A 12,500-nucleotide genomic window follows, 5' to 3' on the forward strand; every position below is an offset into this window, starting at 1 on the left:
CTCTCGTCGCCATTTTGTTTGTTTACATGCGGGTTGGCTAGTGTACAAAAAAGATGGTCACTTTAATACTATTGTTTGGCGGCCATCTTTGTTTACAGGCGTCGATATTTGGGCCGTTGTATTTGTTTGCATGTCATTGTTTGGATTTGTCACCTAAAGGCATTTCTTGTTTACATTTATATCTATTAAAACTTCTAATCGCTTTTGTGGTGCATTTCCTTTATTTATTGTTCACACCTCTTTTTATAATCTTCTTTCTTTTCCTATCTTTTTTTTTTTTTTTTTTTGCTCATAATTTTGTGTTTTATAGCCTTACTATTTTTTTGTTCGCATGTAGTTTTCTATTGTTTACGTTTTTTTCTATTGTTTTTCTATTTATTTTTCTATTGTTTACGTGGTCTTTTCTTCAGCTCACCGTCTACACCTCTTTTGTAATGTCTCCTTCCCTTTTCACTTCTTGTTTTCTGTTTTCATATTTTTTTTTCATTTGTTTATATAGTTTACGTATCTTTTCTTGATTTTTCGTTTGTTGATCTCGCCTTCCCTTGTTTGCATCCAGTTTACGTCCTCTGCGCCTCTACGATCTGCTTACAGCCTTGTTTGCACCTTTGATTAACTGTTTTTACACCTTGTTTGCACCTTTGATTAACTGTTTACACCTTGTTTGCACCTTTGATTAACTGTTTACACCTTGTTTACATCCGAAAGAACTTGCTTATATTGTTGTTTATACGTATCTTATCTACAACATGCTTATATTTTTGTTTACTTTTAGTTTTATTTTGCTTACAGTTTGTTTAGCTATTGTTTACACTGGTTAATTCCTACTTATTTTCTGTACCTTCTCTGTGTCTTGTTTGCGATGCTTTGATTTTGTTTACATGTTTATATAGTTGGTGATTCTTATTTTTATTCTAAGTTCTGTCTACTTTTTTGTTTTGTTTTAATCTTGTTTTCACTTTGTTGATATCTTGTGTACATTCATGCTTAGTTCTTGCACACTCTTGTTTGCTGTATTTTAATTTGGGTTTTTGTCCAAGCTTTTCAATTCCTAAACGTTCTTCTTTTGTTTGCTACATTATCGTTTTGTTTACAGACTGGTCAGTTTTAATATTTTACTCTGTCTTGTTTTTTTTCTTGTTTGCTATTTTTTTGTTTACAGACTGGTCAGTTATAATATTTTACTCCCTTTTTGTCTTGTTTTTTTTTCTTGTTTGCTATTTTTTTTGTTTACAGATTGGTCAATTATAATATTTTACTCTCTTTTTTGTCTTTTTTCTTGTTTGCAATTTTTTTTATTTACAGACTGGCCAGTTTTAATATTTTACTCTCTTTTTGTCTTGTTTTTTTCTTGTTTGCTATTTTTTTTGTTTACAGACTGGTCAATTTTAATATTTTACTCTTTTGTCTTGTTTTTTCTTGTTTGATATTTTTTTGTTTACAGACTGGTCAGTTTTAATATTTTACTCTTTTTGTCTTGTTTTTTTCTTGTTTGATATTTTTTTGTTTACAGACTGGTCAGTTTTAATATTTTACTCTTTTTGTCTTGTTTTTTTCTTGTTTGATATTTTTTTGTTTACAGACTGGTCAGTTTTAATATTTTACTCTATTTTTGTCTTGTTTTTTTTCTTGTTTGCTATTTTTTTGTTTACAGACTGGTCAATTATAATATTTTACTCCCTTTTCGTCTTTTTTTCTTGTTTGCTACTTTATCATTTTGTTTACAGGTCAATCTTGATATTGTACTTCCTTTTTTGTCTTTTTTTCTTGTCTGCTACAATATCACTTTGTTTACAGACAGGTCAATCTTAATATTCTACACCCCTCTTTATGCCTTGGTTTCCCTTACTTTCATCTTGTTTTCACCCAGTTCATGCATTGTTTACTTTGTTTACACCAGTGTCCACCATTAGTTTACACTCTCCAGCTCCAGCACTTTTTTCCCGCCACACTGAGCATTTCACCCTTTTTTCCCGGAACTTTTTTTTCCATCCTTTTGAAATTACTTTTTTCCTAGTGCCGTTTTTTTTTTTCCCTGTCGTGACGCAGCGGTGATTAACGAGGCTGTTACCGGCAATAAACGAGTGTGTGAGTATTGGAGAGAGAGAGAGAGAGAGAGAGAGAGAGAGAGAGAGAGAGAGAGAGAGAGAGAGAGAGAGAGAGGGGGGGGGAGAACAGGAAAGGAAAGAAAGACAGACAAAAAGAATATTAAATGACTGCCAGAGAGAGAGAGAGAGGAGAGAGAGAGAAGGAGAGAGGAGAGAGAGAGAAACATTAACCAACTGACCAAAAAACACACACACACACACACACACACACACACACACACACACAGAGAGAGAGAGAGAGAGAGAGAGAGAGAGAGAGAGAGAGAGAGAGAGAGAGAGAGAGAGAGACCGCTAAACCTGGGAATGATGGATTAGATTTCGAAGAGGTATAGAAAAGACATGAGGAGGAGGGAGGCAGGGGGAAGGGGGGGGCTATTGACCAGCTGACAAGTGGGGGGAGGGAGGGAGGGAGGGAGGGTGGGAAAAAACGGCTGAAAAGGAGGAAGCAGGAAGGAAGGTCGGTAAGGGAAGGGAGGGAAGGAGGGAGGGAGTAGAGAAGGGAGAGAGGGAGGTAGGGAGAGGAAAGAGGAGTAGAAAGGAGGGAAGAGGGAGGGAAGAGGAAAGAAAGGGAATAGAAGGGGGGGTTAGGCTCTGTTAGGCTGCTCATTAAATCATCTGGAGGGAAGAGGAGGAGGAGGAGGAGGAGGAGGAGGAGGAGGAGGAGGAGGAGGAGGAGGAGGAGGAGGAGGAGGAGGAAAGGGAAGAGGAAGGAATGATGGATAGCGAAAGAAAATGAAAGATACATGAATAGAACAATAATAATAATAATAATAATAATAAAATAATAATAATAATAATAATAATAATAATAATAATAACGATACTACTACTACTACTACTACTACTACTACTACTACTACTACTACTACTACTACTACAACACTCATTACCTGTTATTCCTGTTACCTCCTCCTCCTCCTCCTTCTCCATCTTCTTCTTCTTCTTCATTATCATCTTTACTATCCATTGTCATTTGTTATCATCGTCACTATCATCATCATCATCATCATCATCATCATCATAGTTTCCTGATGCAAGGTTGGAGGGAAATTATAAAATGAAAATGTCTTAAAAATTTGTTATGTCAAAGGAGGAAGAAGAAGAAGAAGAAGAAGAGTTGGAGCTGTGGTGTGTGTGTGTGTGTGTGTGTGTGTGTGTGTGTTTAGACGGTTTATGTTAAAGAGAGACAGACTGGAGGAGGAGGACGAGGAGGAGGAGGAGGAGGAGGAGAAAGGGAAAAGGAAAAAGAGAAAAAGGAACACAAGAAGGAAGTCAAAGAAACGGAGAGAGAGAGAGAGAGAGAGAGAGAGAGAGAGAGAGAGGGAGAGAGAGAGAGAGAGAGAGAGAGAATCCCAATTGGCAAAAATTTTCTAGTAAAAAAGGAAAAAAAAAGTAATAAATGAAGGTAAAACAAAAAAATAATAAATAAAAGTAAAGTAAAAAAAAATAATAGTAATAATAAATGAATGTATCGAAATAAAACACTTTTTCGATAATAATAATAATAATAATAATAATAATAATAATAATAATAATAATAATAATAATAATAATGAAAAATAATAAATAATAATAATAATATATGAAGGCATCGAAATAAGACACTTTTTTCGATATATATTTTTTTATTTCAGTTTTTATTGTGACTAGCTTGGCACAAAAAAACGCGCTTACGATAAATGAGAACTGACATTTAGTACATATCGTGTTTTTTTTAATAATCAATTTCTTCCTTTTTTTCCTTCGTATATAACAACAATAATAACAAAAATAATAATAATAATAACAACAATAATAATCCCTCAGGTTCTGTAAAGTGAATAACGATCTGGCCAAAAATATACAGTACAAAATAAATAATAATAATAATAATAATGATAATAATAGTAATAATAATGATAATATTAATCAAGCACACATTTTGTATTCTGAAACACAGGTCTCTCACCACGACCATCTTCAAAGGCCACAGCGATGACTAGCCGAGTTCTCAAGAGTGTTTCTCCCGTCAGTAATGTGGAAATCTTGCTAATCTGTCACTACATACGTAAAATCACCCTTAAAACATCACTTCTTGACTATTTTCAAAGGCCACAGAGATGATTAGCCGGGTTCTCACGGAGTGTTTCTCCTGTCAGCAATGTAGAAATCTTGCTAATCTGTCACTAGGTCTGTGGAAACACCCTTAAGAACCCGCGTCACGTCAGCACGAGCCTCTTGAATGTAATGGAGGTGTGATGCAGGCGTGTTTCAGAATACTCTTCCTTTAGAACTGAATGGAGTGGGGAAAGAAATAACATGATTGGTTCTCCACATCCTGAGAGAGCCCGCTGATTGGCTGACTGGCTGATTGGCCTGCTCGTGACGTCACTAACGGGACTTGTGGATAAATAGTGACATCATTGAGCCCTCATTGATGACTTATCCTAATGATGATGATGGCAGACGGCGTGGCAATGATACACACACGCACGCACACACACACATACACACACACACACGCATGTACACGCACACGCAGACATGCACACACACACGCACGCACGCAGGCGGGAATGTGGTTGATATGCTAAGTACATCATTATATTCTTAAGTTTATGTGTTCCAGCGATAGATTTGGGTAAGGTCAGGGTCAGGTCAGGTTAGGCTGGGTTAGGTCACACGCGCCCCTTCACCGCCACAGAAAGTTCATTCTTGACTCTTTAAGTACGGCAGAGGAGGCGGGGACGCGAGAGCAGTGTGAAGGGAGGGGGATTGGGGAGGGCGTGGTGTGGTGGGTTGTGGTCTTACAAAAATAGAAATATACTCTACTTTTCTCTCTGTCTCTCTCTCTCTCCTTCCCTTTTCTTTTCGTCTTGATGTCCTCGTGAGCCCTTGTGTGTGTGTGTGTGTGTGTGTGTGTGTGTGTGTGAGTGTGTGTGTGTGTGTGTGTGTGTGTGTGTGTGTGTGTGTGTGTGTGTGTGTGTGTGTGTGTGTGTGTGTGTGTGTTGTGACGGTTATAAGTAGTATACACTTGTGACGACGCCCCCCCCCCCCCCTCTCTCTCTCTCTCTCTCTCTCTCTCTCTCTCTCTCCTCTCTCTCTCTCTCTCTCATCTCTTCTCTCTCTCTCTCTCTCTCGCCGTGTGTTGGGAGGAGGGAGGGCGGCGTCCGTCACACAGTTGGAGGGGCGTGAGGGGTGAGCACAGGACAGCGTGCCGTGGCGTGGGCCTCGTCCCTGCAGGCAGGGCCTCAACACCGCCTTCTTCCCTCTACTCCCCCACCCAGCACCCCTGTACTGTTGTCTGCCATAGGAGACGAAATGCCCTCCGATGTGTGTGTGTGTGTGTGTGTGTGTGTGTGTGTGTGTGTGTGTGTGTGTGTGTGTGTGTGTGTGTGTGTGTGTGTGTGTGTGTGTGTGTGTGTGTGTGTGTGTGTAGTGCAGGAGAGTGGGCTATCACAAGGAGTCGTGAGCGGGGGGCCCGCGGGCGCGTCACACGGCGGCCTGCAGGCGGGTCGGGGAGGGCCAGGCGGCGCGCTGGGGGTGGGGGTGTGGAGGGTAGTGCAGGTCGTCCTCGGAGTCGACGCACTCTGAGGGCAGGTCAGAGTGGGAGGCCAGGGAGGAGGCGGGGCGGGAGGAGCACGGGGAGGGCGAGCCTGCTGCCCACGTGCGGGGCTCCGTCTGTGTGGTGCCGTCAGCCACGGTGGCGGGATCCTCCTGGCCGCCCCGGGACTCGCGCCGAGCGCCCCGCCCCACCACCTGCCGGTGCACCGGGCCCGGACGTGGGGACTGGGGGATGGCGGCCTCCTCGCGCTGGGCTCGGCGGGGACGGTGGCCCGCAGGGGCGCACCCTCTCCTGGCGGTCGTCGGGTGGGCGAGGCGCGGACGCTTGGGGGAGGGGCTGCAGGCCGTGCAGATCCTCGCTTCCGAGGGGCGCGTATCTCCGCCGCCCAGTGAGAAGTTGTTCTTCACGATCTTGGTGAGCAGGCCGGCGCGGGCAGGCGGCGACACCGTCGTCCCCCGAGGCCTCGTCCGTGAGTCCCGCCGAATCCACCACCACAGCTGAGTCCGGCGTCAGGTCGTGCGGGGGCGGACCGCCGCGGGGCGGTGCCCTCCACGGGCCGGGCGAGGCGCCCGTCCGCTGGAAGAACTTGGTTCCGAATCTGAACCCCGGGGGGGCGCGTCCCTCCCCAAGGGACTCGGCGTAAGACGTGTGTGTAGCGGCGCGCGGTTGCCAGCAGTGCCGCAAGCTGCTCCACCGCTTGCCGCGCCTCGCATCCGCGCAGGGTGGCTTCACCGTCTCCGTACAGGGCGCGCTGCCGCGCCAAACGCGTGCGGGCGGTGGGTCTGTGCAGCGAGGCGTACAGCTGGGCAGAGGCGGCGGGTGGGGGGGACTGGTAGTAGGACGCCACCTCGAAGTCGTCGTACATCCCTCACGTCGAAGCTGTTGGCGGCGCTGATGGAGGAGCACGTGCTGGCGTACTTGGACCAGTCCTGCTCCGTGGCAGCGGGCGGCGACAGGGCGTCCGTGGAGCTGCAGTCCGTGCCGCTGGCTGGCTCGCTCCCCGCGCCCAGCGCCTCGGAGCCGAGCCGCCGCTGCAGCAGCTGCTCCAGCTGGCTGTTGTCGTAAGGGTCCTCGTATTTAGGTGACCCACCCGACCTGGGGGACGCCGGCGCCCTCGCGGCCGTGCAGGGCGTGTTCATAGGTGGGGGGCTCATCCACGGGACAGCGAGCCTGGGGGCCGCCCTCTCCTGCCTCGCCTTGCTTCTGCAGGCTGTGGAGCGACCTGCCGACTGTGTCGTCTGGGAAGTGCTGCTCCTGTTGCTGGTGCTGGTGGTCCGCCTGCGTTTTGAACCTGACGAAGCCAGAGTCGTTGAAGAGCATGGACGAAGGTCGTGGCGGGGCGTCGTGGCCTGCGGCAGGCTGGGCAGGGCAGTCCAGAGCGGGGCCATTGTGGGCGGGGCCTTGGCTCCACAGCAGGTGGATGTCCGAGGTGGCTGAGTGCAACGTGGCGGACTTGCGAATGGAGGGCCGCTTGTGTGTGATGCGCACTGTGTTAGCGCGGCGCGCAGGCACGTGGGCCAGCGCCTCCTGGTACACGCCCTTGCCGCGGGCGGTGCAGCGTGAAGTTCCTGACGGCCTGGTTGGTCTGGCACACGGCGGGGAACACCTCGTCCACGCGCTCCGTGGCCGCCACGCTGGCACACGATCCGCAGCGCCTACACGACAGCGCCGCCAACAGGCGCGGCTCGCCCTTCAGGTGCTGCCTCTTGGCCGGCGAGCTGCCCGCCACCAGCAGGGAAGTGGCGCCTAGCAGCACCCACATAAGCACCTCCAGCAGGCGGCAGGCCGTCTGGGTAGGCCAGCCAGCGCCAAGGGTAGGCCGGAGGCAGCTGCAGGATGTAGTGAGGCCCCACCAGGGCGTACATGTGTAGGCTGGCGAGGGCAGCCTGCAGCAGCGAGGCCACCAGCACCAGGTGGGCGGCGCGCAGCAGTGCGGTGCGGGCGTGGCGCTGCGGGGCGGCTCCCTCCCCTGCAGGACGATTCAGCCTCACTAGCAGCAGCCCCGTGGGGCGCCCCGCCGCACGTGCCGCCCTCCAAACAGAGAGCAGCCCGCCCAGGCCCACCGCCCCCACCCCACGCCGCCGTGACGGCCCGTGCCGCAGCCCTGAGCGGCGCCGCGTGCTGCGGGCACCCCAGGGCCGAGGTGAGGTGCGCTGCCACGGAGGCTAGCAGGTGGGCGGCGGTAAGCAGAGCCAAGGCGAGGGGGGCGTGAGGGCGGCGTGGCAGCAGACGGGGACAGCGCCACGCCCTCACCACGGCCAGCACCACCACTGCCAGCGCCGCCGTGAGGCAGGGCCAGCCGCTTTCCTCCACCAGTGCGGAGAGCGCCCTGGGCAGGCGTCGCTCGGCGCCGTAGGGGTCATGCAGCAGGTGTACACAGCGCAGGAAGGCCGCCAGGAACATGAGCAGGTGCAACGTGATGTAGTAGCCGCGGGGCAGCAGGTGTGTGGCGGCGTGCACGCGCGCCAGCCACAGCAGCGCCAGCAGGGCTAGGATAACCGTACAGGCCCGCCGCACAGTACACGTGCGCCACCCAGGGCGGTCCCAGGGCGCGCACCCACGCCACCTTGCTCAGGCCTACGCCCACGTCCGCTCGCACCACTTCCACCTCAGCATCGGGCTCGCCAGGGAGCGGCACGGCGTGGCCCGGCGCCTCTACATACGGCGTCTGCATCGGCCTACTGGCGCCGCGCCCGCGCGGATCAGTCACCGCTTTCTGCTGCACCTCGGGCTGGGGCCACGCGGGCCGCGGGGATGGCCTGCGGCGCAAAGGCATCCCGCGGGCGGCATTTCTTTGGGTTCCCAGGTGGGCGCGCGGGGGCGGATGCGTGACGCGGGTGGAGGGCAGTGGTCGCGTGGTGGTGGTGGGGGTGGTGGTAGTGGAGGTGGTGGAGGTGGTGGTGGTGGTAGTGGTGGTGGTGATGGTGGACACGCCGTAGGCCACGCCGCGGAAGATGGCCGCCAGGGAACTCTCGATGCTGGTGGCGTTGTCGGCGCGGCGCCACGCCTCGCGGCCAGACCACTTGGAGGAGAAGAGACCCCACGCCGCCGCCCTCACTGCTGCTGTTGTCCCGCGTCCGCTGGGCTGTCAGCGGCGCTGTCCGCAGTCCCACCTGTGCCCTGGAGCACGTGGGCGCCCACGCCAGCAGCACCAGGCCGCCCACCACCCAACATGGCACCGCCAGACATATCCTATGAGGCAGTCAGCTGCTTTCGGCCACGCCCACCATCACACCTGCTGGAAGACACGACCGTCCACCACCTTGGGGCACACACACACACACACACACACACACACACACACACACACACACACACACACACACACACAGTGAAGCAGTTAGTAAGAGGCAGGTGAGGGGCGATAGAAGAAAGTCGAGGGAGAGAGCGAGGGAGATGGAAAACCTTGATGGGATTAAGACAAAGACTGGAGAGAGAGAGAGAGAGAGAGAGAGAGAGGAGAGAGAGAAGAGAGATAGAGAGAGGAGGAGAGAGAGAGAGAGAGAGAGAGAGGAGAGATGTTCCTCCTTCCCTCTTCCAGCTCACCACCTCTCCTTTCTGAAATAATCATCGTCCCTTCCCCTCCCTCCCTCCCCTTCCCTTTCTCCTCTCCCTGAAGCACAGAGGTCTGCTTTTCGCCTCCTCCCCAAAAACTCCCTCAGCCCCCACTTCCCTCCTCCCTAACCCCGTCACAGTCACCTCTACCTCCCCCAACGCCAGCACAAGAAAAAAGGAACACCATCTGAATTGTAGTATTTGGTGAAGGGACTGTGTGTGGTGTGTGTGTGTGTGTGTGTGTGTGTGTGTGTGTGTGTGTGTGTGTGTGTGTGTGTGTGTGTGTTACTTTTAATTTTGTCTTGGTATCAGTGGTTTTTTGAAATGAGACTGTGGTTGTTATGAATTAAGATTTTGTGAATGTTATTATTTTTTGTGGGTCGTTCTGCTGGCATGCTGTAATAGTTTCATTTCGACCTAACTGATTTTGCACATTTGGGAAACTTCGTTCATGTATAATATATCTCATGGACCATAACTGCTGTATTAAATCTACAAATATTCCATGGTACTGTTTTTTTGTTCAGTTAATTACCTATCTATTTATCCAGCTGTGTGTGTGTGTGTGTGTGTGTGTGTGTTTCAGGTCGTATGTACTTTGCTTACCTGAAAACTACATATAATTAGACTCCAGGTAATTTAGGTCGCGTTTGCCAATTTTTTTTCCTTTTCCTTTTCTTTTTTTCCTTTCCCAGCCGTGGTGTTTTTCTCACAGGCTTCAGCGAGCTTGTTTACGGTATAATTAGCCGATAATTAGGCCCAGGTGTGTACACTGGCCCGGTGATTGCCACACACACACTATCCTACCGTCTCTCTCTCTCTCTCTCTCTCTCTCTCTCTCCTCTCTCTCCTCCCTCTCATCTCTCCTCTCTCCTCTCTCTCTCTCTCTCTCTCTCTCTCTCTCTCTCTCTCTGCAGATAAAAGTGTCGCCCCAGCAGGTAGGACAGAACAGGTAGGCGAAGCGACACACCTGCAATTAGGAAGACCAGCCGGAAGTGTCCAGGTGTGTAGTTAGGAGGAGGAGGAGGAGGAGGAGGAGGAGGAGGAGGAGGAGGAGGAGGAAAGAAAAGAGAAGAGCGGAAGTGTAGAAGGAAGGAAGGGGAAGAGGAGGAAGAGAAGTGAGTGGGGCAGTGTGTGTGTGTGTGTGTGTGTGTGTGTGTGTGTGTGTGTGTGTGTGTGTGTGTGTGTGTGTGTGTGTGTGTGTGTGTGTAATTACCGCGGTTGGTCTCATGAGTGTTGCCAGATTTTTTTTTCTTACTTTTCGTATTATTACAGTTTAATTTCTTTGTTATTTCGCCTCAAGCAGGGCCTGGCTAATGACGGCCGCTATGTGTGTGTGTGTGTGTGAGTGTGTGTGTGTGTGTGTGTGTGTGTGTGTGTGTGTGTGTGTGAAAGAGAGAGAGAGAGAGCAAAAAAACACAAGCTACTTATCATACACATTCTAAACCTAACTTAATTTAACCCAACACAACCTAATCTAACTCAACCTAGCCTAACCTAATCTAACTCAACCTAACCTAACTTAAGCTAACCTAACCTAACCAAACATATCCTAACCTAACCTAACCTAACCCTAACATAACATAACATAACATAACCTAACCTAACCTAACCTAACTCAACCTAACCTAACCTAACATAACCTAACCTAACCTAACCTAACCTAACCTAACCTAACCTAACCTAACTTAAGCTAACCTAACCTAACATAACCCTAACCTAACCTAACCTAACCTAACATAACCTATCCTAACCTAACCTAACCTAACCTAACCTAACTCAACCTAACCTAACCTAACCTAACCTAACCTAACCTTGCCTCTCCTTTCCGTCAGAGTACCGGTGTAGAGATGGACAGGTGTGTTCGACCCCACAGAGGCTACACACCTGTACTATTTTCAGGTAAGGCCATCAGGTGTGCCCTTAATCAAGCCAGTTGTGTAGGGGAGCATTTATCTTCCCCGTGCATGAGGGAAGAGAGAGAGAGAGAGAGAGAGGGAGAGAGAGAGAGAGAGAGAGAGAGAGAGAGAGAGAGAGAGAGAGAGAGAGAGAGAGAGGGAGTGTGAGGAAAGAGAACGGTAGGTAACAATTTATCCAGAAAGTATAATTTTTCCTCCCCAAACTTACACTTCCCTAAATTCATTCACTTGTGTAGTGTAGGCAAGTTTGTTGTATTACGGCAGCGTGGAGACAGGGTGAGTGAAGCAGGGGTGTTCAAATTGGTACACAGAAAAGGTGCGTTGGAATAGGAGGATTGAAATAAGTACTTTGAAATAGAAGCACTGAAAAATCGTATCTGCTTGGGTGTGTAGGTTAGGTTAGGTTTTGCAAAGTAAGATTATTTTAAGTTAGGTTAAGTTTAGTTAGGTTAGGTTAGGTTAGGTTAAGTTGGGTTTGACAGTTTAAGTTTGGTTAAGTTTGGCAAAGCAAGATTATTTTAGGTTAGGTTAAGTTGGGTTTGGTAAGTTAGCTGTGGATAGGTTAAGTTAGATTAGGTTAGGTTAGGTGTGTGATACGCTGGGATGGGTAAAATTAGCTGTGTTATAAGTTATGCAGTGTTAGGTGTGTGATCTGCTTGAATAGTTAGGTTAAGCTAGGTTAGGTTAGGTTAGGTTAGATTAAATGTGTGATAGGTTAGGTTAGGTCATGTTGGTTAGGTTATGTTTTGTTAGATGTGTGATCTGTTCGGATAGGTCAAATTAGGTTAAGTATGTGATAGTTTAGGTTAGGTTTGTGATAGGTACATGTCAGAAAGAGGTAATTAATCAAGTGACGAAAGCGTTGAGATGCTGACCAGATATTTAACCCTTTCACTTTCATACACAACAATTCGTATGTCATATTTATAAGCATCAACAAGAAAGAAAAGAGATAAAACAATAGATTTTGCAACACCGGAATAAGTTTGAAAGTGAGCGTAGGACACAAAAAGGTCTCACTGTGCATAATAATTAAGGAAAAAAATGTCATATAAAAGTTAAAGGGTTAATGAACGCCATAGTGCAGCAGGTGTAAGTAGAGATCAACAGAGCAGGTGTGTTTATCAGGTATCAGGTGTAGGAGAATGAGAAACAAATACGCATTCATACAAACCTGCAGAAATTGTCACATTAAAAATAAATTGCAGGTTTGTGGAGGTGAGGACAGATGTGTAGCTATTGGTGACGTGTGCAGCGTAAGACAGATGTGTTGAGATTAAAACATGCTTGGAGAGTGACGTAAGGTGTGTGCAGGCCAAGTCAGGTGTGTGGAGGCCAAAACAGGTGTGTGGAGGCCAAAACAGGTGTGTGGAG

General features: G+C 48.8%; 1 long non-coding RNA gene across 1 annotated transcript in view; it reads left to right on the forward strand.

The window, feature by feature from the left end:
* LOC135094673 (uncharacterized) overlaps nt 1–12,500 on the forward strand; it is a 73,386-nt gene that overhangs the window by 18,441 nt on the left and 42,445 nt on the right. Inside the window, exon 2 of the long non-coding RNA XR_010263908.1 lies at nt 11,043–11,109. This is a non-coding gene — a long non-coding RNA (uncharacterized LOC135094673). The remainder of the gene's footprint in view (nt 1–11,042; nt 11,110–12,500) is intronic.

This window comes from Scylla paramamosain, chromosome 46, assembly GCF_035594125.1.
Source record: "Scylla paramamosain isolate STU-SP2022 chromosome 46, ASM3559412v1, whole genome shotgun sequence".
Taxonomy (NCBI): domain Eukaryota; kingdom Metazoa; phylum Arthropoda; class Malacostraca; order Decapoda; family Portunidae; genus Scylla; species Scylla paramamosain.